Source organism: Pinus tabuliformis, chromosome 1_1 (genome assembly GCF_031772625.1).
Source record: "Pinus tabuliformis cultivar Carrire ecotype Pingquan chromosome 1_1, CPIR1, whole genome shotgun sequence".
In the NCBI taxonomy this organism is placed as follows: domain Eukaryota; kingdom Viridiplantae; phylum Streptophyta; class Pinopsida; order Pinales; family Pinaceae; genus Pinus; species Pinus tabuliformis.
In genome coordinates this window covers 499,566,758-499,580,395 of record NC_142297.1, presented here as the reverse complement: position 1 = coordinate 499,580,395, position 13,638 = coordinate 499,566,758, and the positions used below count along the sequence as shown (strand labels likewise).

Below are 13,638 nucleotides of genomic sequence, written 5' to 3'. Positions count from 1 at the left end.
GGTAGATTTTGTAAATAAATAAGCAGCCAAAAGGCAGCATTTCGTTCCAGTTTCATTGCAGTTTAGTTTGAAGTTTGCCGAGTCAGTCTTTCAATCATTTCAGTCAATTTCCGGTGAATAAATTAAGCATGTTGTTTCTTCACGATAATGGACTCCATTGCCCAATGGACGGAGGCACTGTCTGCTCTCCCAAAGCTCTGCAGGTTCTTGGCACCTCCAAGAAGCGGCAGCTGCCATCCCCATTGGAGCCAATGTTAGACTCCGTCTTGCCAATTTGCTGTCAAAGTCAAATTATCAAAGTTCATTTCTCGTTATGCACATTCCTGTTTGATGTCTAGGTCAGCAAGGAGTTAAATTGGTATTTAGGGCTAAGTGCAAGTTATTGTTCTCAAGGTGCTTCATAATACCTACGGGCCAAAGGGAGTTTCAATAAGGTTTCACTTCAAGATTCACATTATTAATAATGATGAAGGACATTTCTTCTTTAAAACTCTGTTTTGAAGAAGAAATCATCAAGTTTGTTTAATACATGATTGTTAAGGTTTTTCAAGTTCTACATTTCTTCAGGCAACCCTCGTCATCTTGCCCGGTTTCAGAAGCTCCTATTGTTCATGTATTGGAGGAGTCTCAACCAAATGTAATAATCACATCACGTCTGAATGATGCTACTTTATGTCTTGGACCAATGGTATATGAGCTTGGTTGGAATTGGAATAACTGGAAAGAACTTGCACAAGGAACATTGACTGGTCACCTTCTAGAGTGTGGCTGTCAAATAATAGGGGGGTATTACATGCATCCTGTTGATCAACACCGGGAGTTTTCTTTTCAGTAGCTTCTTGATGTATCTCTTCCATTTGCAAATGTAAGCTTTGATGGAGAAGTCTATTGGGCCAAAGCTGAGAATAGTGGAGGAGAAATCAGTTTTAGAACTTGTGCTCAACAACTTCTTTATGAGCTTGGAGATCCTAGTGCATATATAACTACTGATGTTGTAGTAAATTTTCAAAATGTATCATTTCTCCCTTTGTCTAAAGATATGGCTTTTGCCAAAGGAGCAGAACTAAGCCTTCAAAAATGTCCTAAGACACCTCTTTAGTTGGTGCCAAAGGAATGCGGCTGGAAAGGTTGGGGAGAAATATCATATGGGGGATTGGGGTGCATGAAGCGTGCATCAGCAGCAGATTATTTGGTTCGGTCATGGATGGAAGGGAGAGCACATGGAACTCAAGAGTATATAGTTTCATATATTATCGGATTAGATAGCTTTCAGGCACATTCTTCTGATGTACATCCTTTGTCTTCCATGGAGCCTATGGACCTAAGATTGCGAATAGATGGTCTATTTAATCTGAAGGATCATGCAGTTCATTTTACACAGGAATTTGAATCTCTTTATACCAATGGACCTGCAGGTGGCGGTGGCATCAAGATATAATATTTCTTCAGAAAATATTGGTACCACGAGAGTGCATATTCTGGAGGTTCAACATAAAATATAGGAATCCAGTAGAAAATCAACATGTTATAGGCTCAATGGACTTGGGGATGCTACCTCATAAGCATACTTATAGAGGTGGTCTTGAGCAACTGAAGGGTGGTGCAGCATCCAGAGTTTATTCGGATCCACTGAGGAAACATTTCCATGCAGCCAGCCCAGGTGGCATAAGAATTCCTCTTTACCGTGCAGCCCATAGTCGAGCAGGAGACAAAGGAAATGATTTGAACTTCTCTATCATACCGCATTTCCCTGCAGACATTGAAAGGTTGAAGGTGGTCATAACACCAGAATGGGTCACCAATGTGACCAAGGCTCTCATTGGCCCCGCAAGTGCTCTTACAATTCTACAGCATGCTCAAGGCCTGCATTTCAATCAGGCAAAAGCATTCAAGCATAATGATGATGAACAACAGTTAGTGGTAGAAATCTATGAAGCCGCAGGTGTTCACTCTCTGAACGTTGTGGTGAGGAATGTTTTAGATGGAGGTGTGAATTGTTCGAGAAGGATTGACCGACATGGAAAGACAACCTCAGACTTAATTCTTTGTCAAGAAATTGTGTTACCATCATGACTGTGAAAGACAGCTAAACCTAAATTCAATACTTTCTGCAGCATATATGTGCCCAAAATGATCATCACCACTTTAGGGAAAATGCCAAAGTCAATGGAAAGTGAGTACCTCACAGAAGACCCCATGTTTGGTCTCATGGTGTGAAACCATATATACAGGCAGACAAATGTAGGCTCAAAGGATATGGAAGATCCCGAATTGAGCGCCATGACTAACAAATATTATCAAAAGGGACCATCTGGAACTTTGAAACGAGGTAGGGAAGATTTTGAACAGAATCAGATTTTGACATACACTGCTCTTTTGAGACTTCCCAGGACATTATCAAAGCATCAAGGCTCGCCCATAGATTTCCATCTGTAATATCGCATTAGTTCGTTTGAATTACCATTTTTCTTCTGGCAATTTGCTGAGCTGGGCTTTTAGATCTCGAGAATTGGCTCGACTTTGTTCCCTTCTTTTCGTCTGTTGGCTTTAAATTCTTGAAAATTGGCCTCAGTCAGGGTGGTTGGTGTTTATGTTAAGGTCTAAGTGCAGTGTGAAGATCAGAAGTGTTTTTCTGCCCGCGTCAAACAGTGGACGTGACTAGGAATTTGGCAAAGGGTAGGTTTTTTGACATGGAGGAGACTATTTTTACTCCTTGTTTGGAGGCCATACCTCATGTGAAGTCTGCCGATGGTGATATACAAACGAAGCCATTCTTGGATGCCTGCAAGCTTGTGTTTCTAGTCATTGACAAGTTTGGCGCTGCTATGGCACTTGTGAAGGCTGATGTTGGTGGCAACATTTCGAGATTGGATACTAAATATGAACAGGATCCTTCCATGAACCGTTTGATATATGAGATTGTGCGTAAGGAGATTGAAGAAAAAACAGCTAAGGATTCTTCTAGTTGCACAAATGCTCTACTGTGGTTGAAAAACTGGTGCATTAGCGACATGGTGGCAGTCATTGCACTATTTGGGCATTCGATTAATCTAAAGAACATATGTGGCAGCATGAAAACGTGCCCTCAGCAAAGACACCTGTCGTGACGTTTTGGGAGGGTGGTATAATGGTAATAGAAGTAAACGCAGAATACCGACCATAAGCAAAGATATAGGAACGAATTTGCCTATTTTGATCCTCAGTCATGATTTCATGAGATCCTTGCTCCAGATTTTGTCTCTTAATTGGCCATCAGAAGATTTCAAGGGAAACATTCTGTTTTTAGAACAGAAAAATAGTTTTTTCTATTTTTACTATTTTAGAAACAACCCCTCATTTTTGGATCGATCTGTTTTCAAACAGGAGAGATTATTTATGGTATTAAAAAATGATTTGTAAAAGGTTGGAGAGTGAGATTTCTGAGAGGTGTGCGTGGAGAAAAACAGAGCTTCTATTGTACAGTTTTGACAGGGATTTTAATAAAAAATGCAGCTCTGACCCCTGAGATTCCTGTGGTATGAGATTTAACATTTGTATCATCCTTTGTTTCATATGTAGCCTGTTATGTTTTTCATTTCATTTCATAACCGTTTCTAAATGAATACTTTTAAGTGAGAAAGGCAGAATTCAATTTATTTGCTCTGTCTTGAGGAAGTATCCATACTTAATGTTTTCTTCTGTTTGACAAGGATTCATCCTCTATGCCCTTGTCAACTCCTCAACAATCCACCCACTCCACAATGCTTCAAATTTGATGTTAAATTTCTTGCCTATCTTGCCTCAGGAAATAATATGTGTCTTTAATTATATTTCTCTATTTTCAAGCTGTTCTTTGCCCATGCAACCCAGAAAATGCAAACATTTATTTAAAACCTCATTTGATATCTCTTTACTAGCCTAAAATCAGTATTCTTTATCGGTCATCTCAGCCCCTTTGAAAACTTGTTTGCTGAGATAGACCCGGATAGAGCCCTCTCCTGTCCTCGTAGGGCTAGCTACGAGGCTGAGCGTGGTATGATGTTGCCTCGAGTTTTGCCTTCCTCAGCCTGAGGCAAATTCGAACGCTAACACCTTTGATGAGGTTTACCTTGTGAGAGGCCTCCTAACATAGGTGATTAGAGACTTGGGAGAATATTTTTTTGATGCTCCTTCTCCTTCATTTTTCTTTAGAGCGATTGCCTTCTCTTGTTGTTTTGGTGAATCCTCGATGAAAATTTGAGTTTAGGGCTCCTTTGTCTAATCCTAGTGCTCTTTCTTGTCCTGAAGTATAGTGGGGTTTGTATTTTCCTTTTTCCATTTGATTTGACAGGTGTACTTAGGGTAGTTAGAGCAGTTGCTACCTCTTTCTCTATAGGCTATGGAGACGCCCTTGGTGATTCTTCTTCTTCTCTACCTTGATTTGCAGACTTCTGTTCATCCTTCTGTCCTTTTTCCTCTTTTCCATTTTCTTTTTCATCCTCTTCTTTGTCTCCTCATTCCTATTCTTTTTCTTAATCCTCTATTTCTTCACTCTACTCATCTGTTTCTTCTTTTGTTTCATCCTCTGTTTCTTCTTCATTTTCCTCCTCTGCTTCTTCTTCTTTTTCCTCCTCTGTTTCTTCTTCTCCCTCACTAGAAGTAGGGCTTCTGTCATACTCAATAGCTTGAATTTCTCCTTCTGCCTGCATGTCTACAAATGTTGTCCATACAATAGGGAATCTTAAGTTTTGTAGAGCATATTCAAGGATGATTTTGATCAACCCATGATGGGCTAGTTGTTTTGCACCTTAATGCTCATGTTTATCATGGATTGTAGAAGAAAATAGGGTATACTTAATTTGTTATGAGGAGGTGTGTTTTCTCCAAATCTCAGTTCTTGGAGGAGTCTGAAATGCTATCCATACACTACACTATATCTCCCTTCATATGAAATATATTTGATGAGGCAGTAACTGACTTCTTTCCAAGGGTATGGAATGCTCTCCATTCTAAGTCTATTTTGGTCCTCTATTGGCTCTTCTCCTTCCAAAAAGAAGCTTTTTTTTTCAAGGGTGTTGTTACCCTTGTCTTCTTTTCTCCATGGTAACCCTAGGGGGAGTGTAGTGATTCTTCTTGTAACCTCAAGGGTAATTGATACTGATAAACCCTTCACCATAGCAGTGGCACATGTCCTAGTGATGCGTATGAGTGAGAGGGAAAATTCCTGGCCACATCATCATCATATCCTCTCAAACAACCCCATACATTGGTGCCTTGTGAAAATTTCCACCATGGGAGGATGCTAGTGGATCCTTGTTGTGTTTGTGGGTTCTCTCTTGTTGAAACCTCCTATCATCTTTCCCTGGTAATTATAGAGCCTTGTGTGGGTACAGTTCAATACTTTGGTAGGTGAAGAAGTTTTATAATTTGACTTTTAGTGACATGCAATACAATTTTCTATCCTGAGATGCACTGCAAACTCCTACCCGAATTGAGGATTTCCTTTTTTTTCTAATGGAAAATATGGAAGGTATGGCTCCTATCTCACTTTTTTATGTTCTGGTGAGGATAACCCTTGATTTGACTTCCCTTAGTGCCCACAGATAGCTATATAGGCTAATTTATCTGTATCCTGTAGGCTTCATGTAGGTTTTCCGCTCGCTATAGATGATGACTATTTCCTGTAGGTGTTATTTCAGGAATGTCGAGAGCAACCTCCTCGTTCGATGAATCCTTGAAGTTGCCTTTGCTTTCTTTGTATGGGAATCAGTGTTTTATTTCTATTTATGGATGATCATGTGGGGTGGTGTGCTGGTTGGCCGAGTACAAGCACCTCCTTTTGGACTATTGGTCCCACTATCAGTCCATCATTTCACCTTACCTCATAATCATCTCCCACTTCTATCCTCTATAACTTAACCATTTTTGGATTCATTCCCTTTTTCCTTTGATTTGACCTTTGCCACATGTGGAGTGGTCTAACTCTTTTCTTCTTGTTGACTGGCTGAAGGTGGCCAAGTTAACTGGACACCTTTACTTATAAAATCAACTCTCACATTATTCCTACATTTTTGATCTTATCATACTTATGAAAGAGCATGAGTAAGATGACATACCTGTGGGTCTTTTGCTTCGTTGATGATGCATGCTGGAGAGTGGTGCCTCTTTTTTGTTCTTTTCACTCTACATATTTTCACTGTGTATTTACTCTTTTGATGTTTTCTTCCTTTTGATGTGTAGGTGTTGGACCTTGTTGCTGGTGATCTTCTTGCTGCTGCTGAGCTCTGGAGGAGCTTCCTCATCCATGTAGTCCCTGTGCTGAGGATGGTTGCAGTATCTATACTTTATTTTGTGGGATAGACTGCTACAGGATGTCCTATAGCTTCCTCTCCCTTAAAATTTCACATTTTTCTCAGATCTGAAGTAGAACACGTGTTGAAATTAGTGGAGAAGGGTGGCATGGAATGGTAGGTGAGGGATGCTGCCTTTGGGTATGGTTCCTCTTTCCTTATTTTCTCTCTTTTCTGTTTTTTTCTCTTCCTTTTTTCTTTTGTAATTTAAATTTTTTGAACTGATTTCTCTAATGGATGCAAAGCGAACAGGGTGATGAAAGGTATGGTGAGGTGAACGTTTTTTTTTTTTTTTTTAGACACAGGCTTGTGTCATCACTTTTTTCTTGGACTGCTCTTCTTGCGGTTTTCAATATCTACTATCATTTCTACAGGAAGCTCCTATAGGATTACAAGGAATCCTGTAGAAAACACGCAGTTTGTTTGAAATGAGATGGAGTGGTTTATATATGGAAGACTAGGTGAATAATGGAGGATATGAGATGGGTGAAATAAAAATGGATTTTGTAGGTCCTATTGTCCTCCTCATGTTGTGCTTATCCTCCTCTTGCAGACCTGCAAAAACAGAATTGTCGTCTTTTGTATATTTTCTCTTTTTTCTCTTGTTTTTTTTTTTGAAAAACAACTAGTATACCCCCAAGGAGATTTTCATCCTATTTCCCTGCCCTGGGTGCCTCAAAAGAGGTTTTCAGCCAGATATCTTTTTATTTTTCTCCCATTTTTTTAACACTCTTGGGTCGCCTCAAGAGGTTTTCAACCCAACAGTGGGACTCAGGTGCCTCATGGAGGTTTTCACCTAAGTCTCTTTATTTTTTCCTTTTTTTTTCTCTCTTTTTTCTTCAGGGACTTGATGGGGTGGAAGCTGAGACTTGATATACCACCATCACTATCTTGTTGATGATATCGATGAATTCTAGCTTTGATAAGGGCTTCTTGTAGATTTTTAATCTATACCCATTGATAAGCAAAGGGATAGCATCTGCACCAATGGTTCTTATCTGCACAACACCATTATCATGACACTTTTATATTACATAAGGCCCTAACCATCTAGTCCTTAACTTGCCCTTAAAATCCTTGTATCGAGAATCATACAGCACAGCCCAATCACCTTCTTGAAATTGTTTGTCTTTTATATTCTTGTCATGCCAGATTTTCCTTTGAACTTGACTCACCTCTGTGTGTAGGAGGTACTGCATCCTAAATTCATCTAACCCATTCAACTAGAGAAATCTTTCTTGTTGTGCCCTAGTGATATCTAGATCCAGTTGTGTTGCCATCCTTAAGGTGTTATATTCAAATTCAATGGACAGTAGGGCTTTCTTCCCATAGACCAGCTCATAAGGAGTGAATCCAGTGGTGGTCTTCCAAGTGGTATTGTAGGCCTAGGTGGTCTCAACTAATCTGTTTGCCCAATCCTTTCTACTACTGCTAATCACCTTGGTCAGAATGCCTTCCAATGCTCTATTGGTTACTTCCACTTCCCCATTAGCCTATGGGTGGTGAGGAGTGGATGTTTTGTGCTTCATCTTGTGTTGGCTTAACATATTTTCAATCATGTGAGATGTAAATTGATTGCCTTGATCAGTGACCAACTCTCTAGGGTACCCAAACTTATAAAACACATTCTCCCTTAAGAATCCAGCTACTTTTTCTTCTGTTACTACGTTGATGTCTTTGGCTTCAGCCCATTTTGTTAAGTAGTCGGTGCACACAATGATGTACTTCTTATGTTTGGATGGAGGGTCAATGGGCCCGACGAAATCCATGCCACATTTTTCAAATAGCTCAAAAGTAAATTGAGGTTGCAGAGGCATCTCATCCCTTGGGGTAGGTTTCCCCATCCTTTGGCACCAATCACACTGGCTGGTATACCTCCTCACATCTTGGTGAAGAGTGGGCCAGTGATAACCATCTTGTAGTACCTTGAATGCTGTTCTTTTGGCTACAAAGTGACCTCCACAAGGCCCATCATGACAGGCCAGAAGAATGTCGAAGACTTCCTCCTCCCTGACACATCTTCTTAGAATTTGATCTAGAACTAGCTTGAAGAGATTGCCCCCAATCCAATTGAATGGGGCGCTCTTTCTTATGATCCTACTCTTTTCCTTGGAGGAAAAATTTGGTGGAAACTGTGTAGACACCAAGTAGTTTTCTATGTCAGCAAACCATGGAGAGAGAACTGAAATGGAAAATAAATGTTCATCTGGTAACTGATCATCAACCATTCCTTCCTCCCCTGTAGGCAAATTCAATATGGATAAAAAACATCTGCAACAACATTCTCCTTGCCAGGCTTATCAATAATAGTTAAATCAAATTGTTGCAATTAAAGTAACCATCTAATAATCTGGCCATTTACATGAGGTTTATTCATCAAGTATTTAATTGCATCATGGCTGGTATGAACAAATGTTTAGTAACCAGTAATGTAATGTCTAAATTTATTCGATGAATGCATAACAACTAAGATCTCTTTTTCAGTCACTGTGTAGTTCAGCTCAGCTTTCGACAAATTCTTACTGATGAATTAAATGGCGTAAGGTAGCTTGTCATCTATCTGACCTAGAGATGCTCCTACAGCTTTGTGAGAGACATCGGCATGGATATGAAAAGAAAGAGCCCAATTTGGGCCTCGAAGAATAGGTAAAATATTCAACTTGTCCTTTAGCGTGTCCAAGGCTTCTTGACAACTTTTTGACCATAAAAATTGGGAGTATTTGGCCAATAACCCAAATAAAGGAGAAGCTAACTAGCTGAAATATTTTATAAATCTCCTATAGTATCCAACTAAACCTAAAAAACTTCTGACATCCTTCTATTTCTGTGGAGTCAAGACCCTTTTGATGATGGTTATCTTATTTGGGTCTACCTGCAGACCTTCCTGGGATATTGAGTGACCTAGAACAGTCCCTACAGTCATTAAGAACTCACATTTTTTGGGACTAAGGGATAAGTTCATTTCAATTAATTTATTCAGCACCTTACCCAGGAGAGAGAGAGCCTCTTGGAAATCACACCCATAGGGTGTAAAGTCATCCATATAAATTTTTAGTGCATCATGGACTAGCTCTGCAAAGATACTCAGGACTACCCTTTAGAAAGTGGTAGGGGCATTGCATAGACCAAAAGGAAGGATCCTATAAGTGAAAGTACCCCAAGGACATGTGAAGGTGGTTTTATCCTGGTCCTCTGAGCTAATCTGGATTTGATTGTACCCGTTGAACCCATCTAAGAAAGAGAAAAAGTTTTTCCCTGCCATTCCATCTAACACTTGGTCAATAAAAGGTAGAGGAAAATGGTCATTCTTTGTTTCTTTGTTTAACACTTTGTAATCAACACAAATACTCCACTTTCCATTTTTATTTGGAACAAGCACCAAAGGAAACACCGACTCACTGTTTGAGATAGGGTAAATGAATCCTGCATCCAAAAGCTTTTGCAACTCTTCTTGGTTATATCCTTGAGAGCTTGATTCATTCTCTTTTGGGGTTGTTGGACTAGTTTGCAACCTTCTTTTATGTAAATGTGGTGAGTACACACCAAGGGGTGCACTCCCTTCATTTCTTAGTAATTCCAAGAAAAGGCATCCAAATTCTCTCATAGTATATTACATAATTCTTTTTCTTGGTGTACAAAGAGAGAGGGGTTGATTTTCAGTGTTTTTTCAGGGCTGAATTCTATTGTCTTGACATGAGAAGGGTTTGAATTAGCTAAGCATAGATCAATCTAATGGTTTTTATTGGTTTCCTTCACTACTTCCTCCAAAGACATGGTGTTGGGAGTTGGATTTTGGATGATGTATTCAATAAAATCATCTTCATCAGGTTGTCCTCTTCCTATGGCAATTTCTAGGGTATAGAGTTGGGAGGAGTAGACTTCATCTTCTTCATCCTCTTCTAGCCATAAAGGTAAGTCATGTTCTTAAGATGGCTGAGCAGGAGGGTACAAGGACCAACTTCTTGGATAAATTCCCATTTTTGATACTCTTGTTTTTAGCCCTGCAGCTTATGTAGGCATTGACAGTGGCTAACCAAGGCCTCCCAAGTATGAGAGGATAACCATTAAATTTGGTCTTAGGCTAGAGAACTGAGAAGTTTGCAGGGTACTCCCAAGAGTCAATGGAGACCATCACATCGTCAATAATCCCCTTAGGGACCACTGTGGATCTGTCTGCAAACTGCAAGACTGTTGTGGTATTTCTTAATGAACCCTAGAGATTCAGCTTGAGCATGGTGTCCTTAGTCATTACATTAATGGCAGCCCCAAGATCAATCAAGGTATGGGGGACAATGGTTCCATTGATGTGTACATCTACTACAGGGCTCCCAAGGTCTAAATACTTTGGGCAAATTACCTGCCCCAACATTAAGTCGGACAATTGTCCAATGACATTAATGGTAGGGGTGTCTCTTTTTCACCTCCCTAGATGTTTGAAACACTTCTCTTTAATCAGTTTTTTGTAAATAGGTACATCTTTAATAGCTTGGAGAAGTGGGATTTTGACACATAGATTTTTCAATTCACCCAGAAGTTCATTCTCTTTTGGGGTATGCTGGACTAGATGAGTTAATATTTCAGGAAAGGGTGGTGGATTCACTCTAGGCATACTTTCCTCTCTTTCCTCCTTACTCTCCTTAGGTGGAGATGGAGGTTGGTTATTCGGGAGCACTCTCCCAGACCTAAGGTTGATTTCCTGAATTTCCATAGCATAAGCAGGATAGGATGTCTCTCCATTGTAGACTTGTTTTGCCTGTCTATTTTTTGGGTTCAGGTTTGGTTGGGCAGACATTTTAGGTTGTTTAGGTGGAGCAGGGTGTAAAATATGTGGTTGAGATGGAGATGAAGACAATAAAGTTGGAGCATTGTTGTATGGGGGCCTTCACCCCTAGGGTGGTGCATTCCACTAAGGTTGTGCAGGAGTATATGGCTAAAATGGCTAGTTGGTCAGCTAGGAATGGTACTAAGGTGCAAAATACCACGGGGGATGAGCAGGGGGGGCCAAGAGGGAATGTATATGTTTTGGTTAGGGTTGTAATATGCATAGGGTGACCCTTGCATTCCCTGCTGGTATGGTCATGGCCCATGAGGCCTCCTTTGATTTATGTAGCAGAGTTGTTCAATCACCCCCTCAGTTCCCTGATACATAGCTTTTAGTCCAGGTAGAGAAGGGCACTTGTCTGTGGAGTGGTTTTCTTCACAGATCGAGCAAATTTCTATAAGGTTCAATGGACATTCATTCCTAGGGTGCCTCGTTGTGCATCTAGGGCAGAAGATGGCTAATTCTCTCTCTGCTTCCTCCTACTTCCTCTTGATTTTCATAGCATCCATCCGCAGGGGAAGGGTTTGCAGCATTTCACTCTTAAAATATTCCAACATGTTTCCAATTTCACTTTTTATAGATGTGTTGGAAGAGGATGAGTTGGCCACTATTTTACTGGCCCTACCCATTTTTCTAACTTCCCTAGAATGGTTCTTAAAAACGGTCTTGATATCCTCATAGGGTAACTAGTAGATGTCCCCTCCTGATAGTAGGTTTAGGGTTTCTAGGAGATCTTCCCTAATCCCCCTGAGTAGGACTAGCTTAAGTGACTCAGGATCAAGTGTGCACCTAGCCCTTTTATAGTTGAGCTGGAATATTTCCTCATAATCCTCTAAGGACTCATCATGCCCCAAGGTCATTCTAAAAATTTCCTCTTTGGTGTCTTTGGACCTGCAGTAATCCGTATACTTGTTGTTGAAATCTTGTTTCATTTGAGCCCAGCTGGTGATACTAGCCCCAGGTAAACCCATGAACTAGCGTAGAGTTGCATCCTTGAGAGTGGATGGGAATAATTTCAACTTCTAATCATCAGTGGTGTAATGATAATTTCTACATATGACAACAAATTCAAACAAGAAAGTATCTGGATCTTCTAAAGTCATGTCATGGAAGTGAGGAAGAGCAAAGGGGCTTATGTTTTTCATCTTGACATCCCCATTAGTTTCTCTGATGGGAAAATAACCCTCAATTATTTCTCTATCTTCCCTTTCATTTCTATTTTCAACCATTATGTCAATTTGAATGGTTTCTTCTTCTTCCCCTATAGGCTCTTCAAAAATATCTGGTTTTTCACCTAAGGGGTCCTCTAATTCACAACCACCGAAGAAGAGGGAAGGTTGGTTATTTGAAGTGGTGGGGGTATTTGGTAGAACTTTTCCTAAGTTAGCCCTATTCCTACGAGGCATGAAAGAAGTGTTTTGTTTTGTTTTTAAAGCTTTAAGACTAATTGCAGAATTGAAAAGACAAACTGAATTGAAACTAACTGATGAATGAAATCAATTGCAGAATGGAAAGGAAGCAAACCAACTTACAACTACTTTGCAAAAATGAAACTAATATCAGAATGAAAGAGATAGGAAATGGAAGAAAGAAAGCAGAGATCACATATACTCAAAAACCTCCCCGATAATGGTGCCAAAAAGTGATGAGCGCTAGTATTGCAACAAGAATGCTGCAACTCATGGGGCTACCAGCTTTACTTCATCAACCCGGGGTGCGTACAAGCTTGGAGGTGACAGTGTTGTATACACAAATATATGTAATGGGCCCACTCTTTGTTACTGCTAAGGTGGGGCGATAGACCATTAGGGTTTCTCAAACTAGCCTTATATTGATTTAGAAGAAGTTTGATTACCAATTGAGAAAGGAGAATTTTACCCTAATTGAGAGGATTGAAATGCTACCTACTACAGTAATGAAAGACTAAAATAGATTCCTCAAACAAACAACTCATCTAGCTATTTTTTAAGGTACCTTGTGTCAAAATAATTCTAATTTAACACATGCGAAATCCTAACTATCCTAAGAATGAAATCTGATCTAAACAAGCACTTAACTTTTGTGCACATGAATAAGCATAACAACCTTTTTCTTTTTGTCATTTTGTGAAAACATGAATGCTAATCCTTCTTGGTTGCATGGCAGGTGGGATAGGTGTGGAGAGAGATGAGTTTGATGATTCAAATGGCTTGGGAGGCAATAAAGGGTCTTTTCGTAGCTTTCATGATGTATTTTTCACAAATCGGGCTCAAAACAAGCCAATACAAGTTTTCCTACAGGATGTCTACAAGATGTCCTAGTTCACCTACAAGATCCCCTATTTTCCTACAAGAATAGGCCGAAAGCATAAGGAGTGATTTGGACAGTGGTATGGAGCTTAGGGAAGGTGAGTGATGGAAGGAATAAGGCAAGGAAGTGGTTGGAACTCACTCAGAACTCAAACTGAAGCTCTATGATGGTTGGATTTTCTCAACAAGCATGGCAAGTTGTCCTTGTGAAATGATAACT

At 40.0% G+C, this 13,638-nt stretch overlaps 2 pseudogenes; both read left to right on the top strand.

The window, feature by feature from the left end:
• The first annotated feature begins 529 nt into the window (after positions 1 to 529).
• Positions 530 to 1,438, top strand: LOC149213957 (uncharacterized; annotated as a pseudogene).
• Positions 1,439 to 2,690: 1,252 nt separating this feature from the next.
• Positions 2,691 to 3,107, top strand: LOC149213956 (glycolipid transfer protein 1 pseudogene; annotated as a pseudogene).
• The last annotated feature ends 10,531 nt before the right edge of the window (positions 3,108 to 13,638 follow it).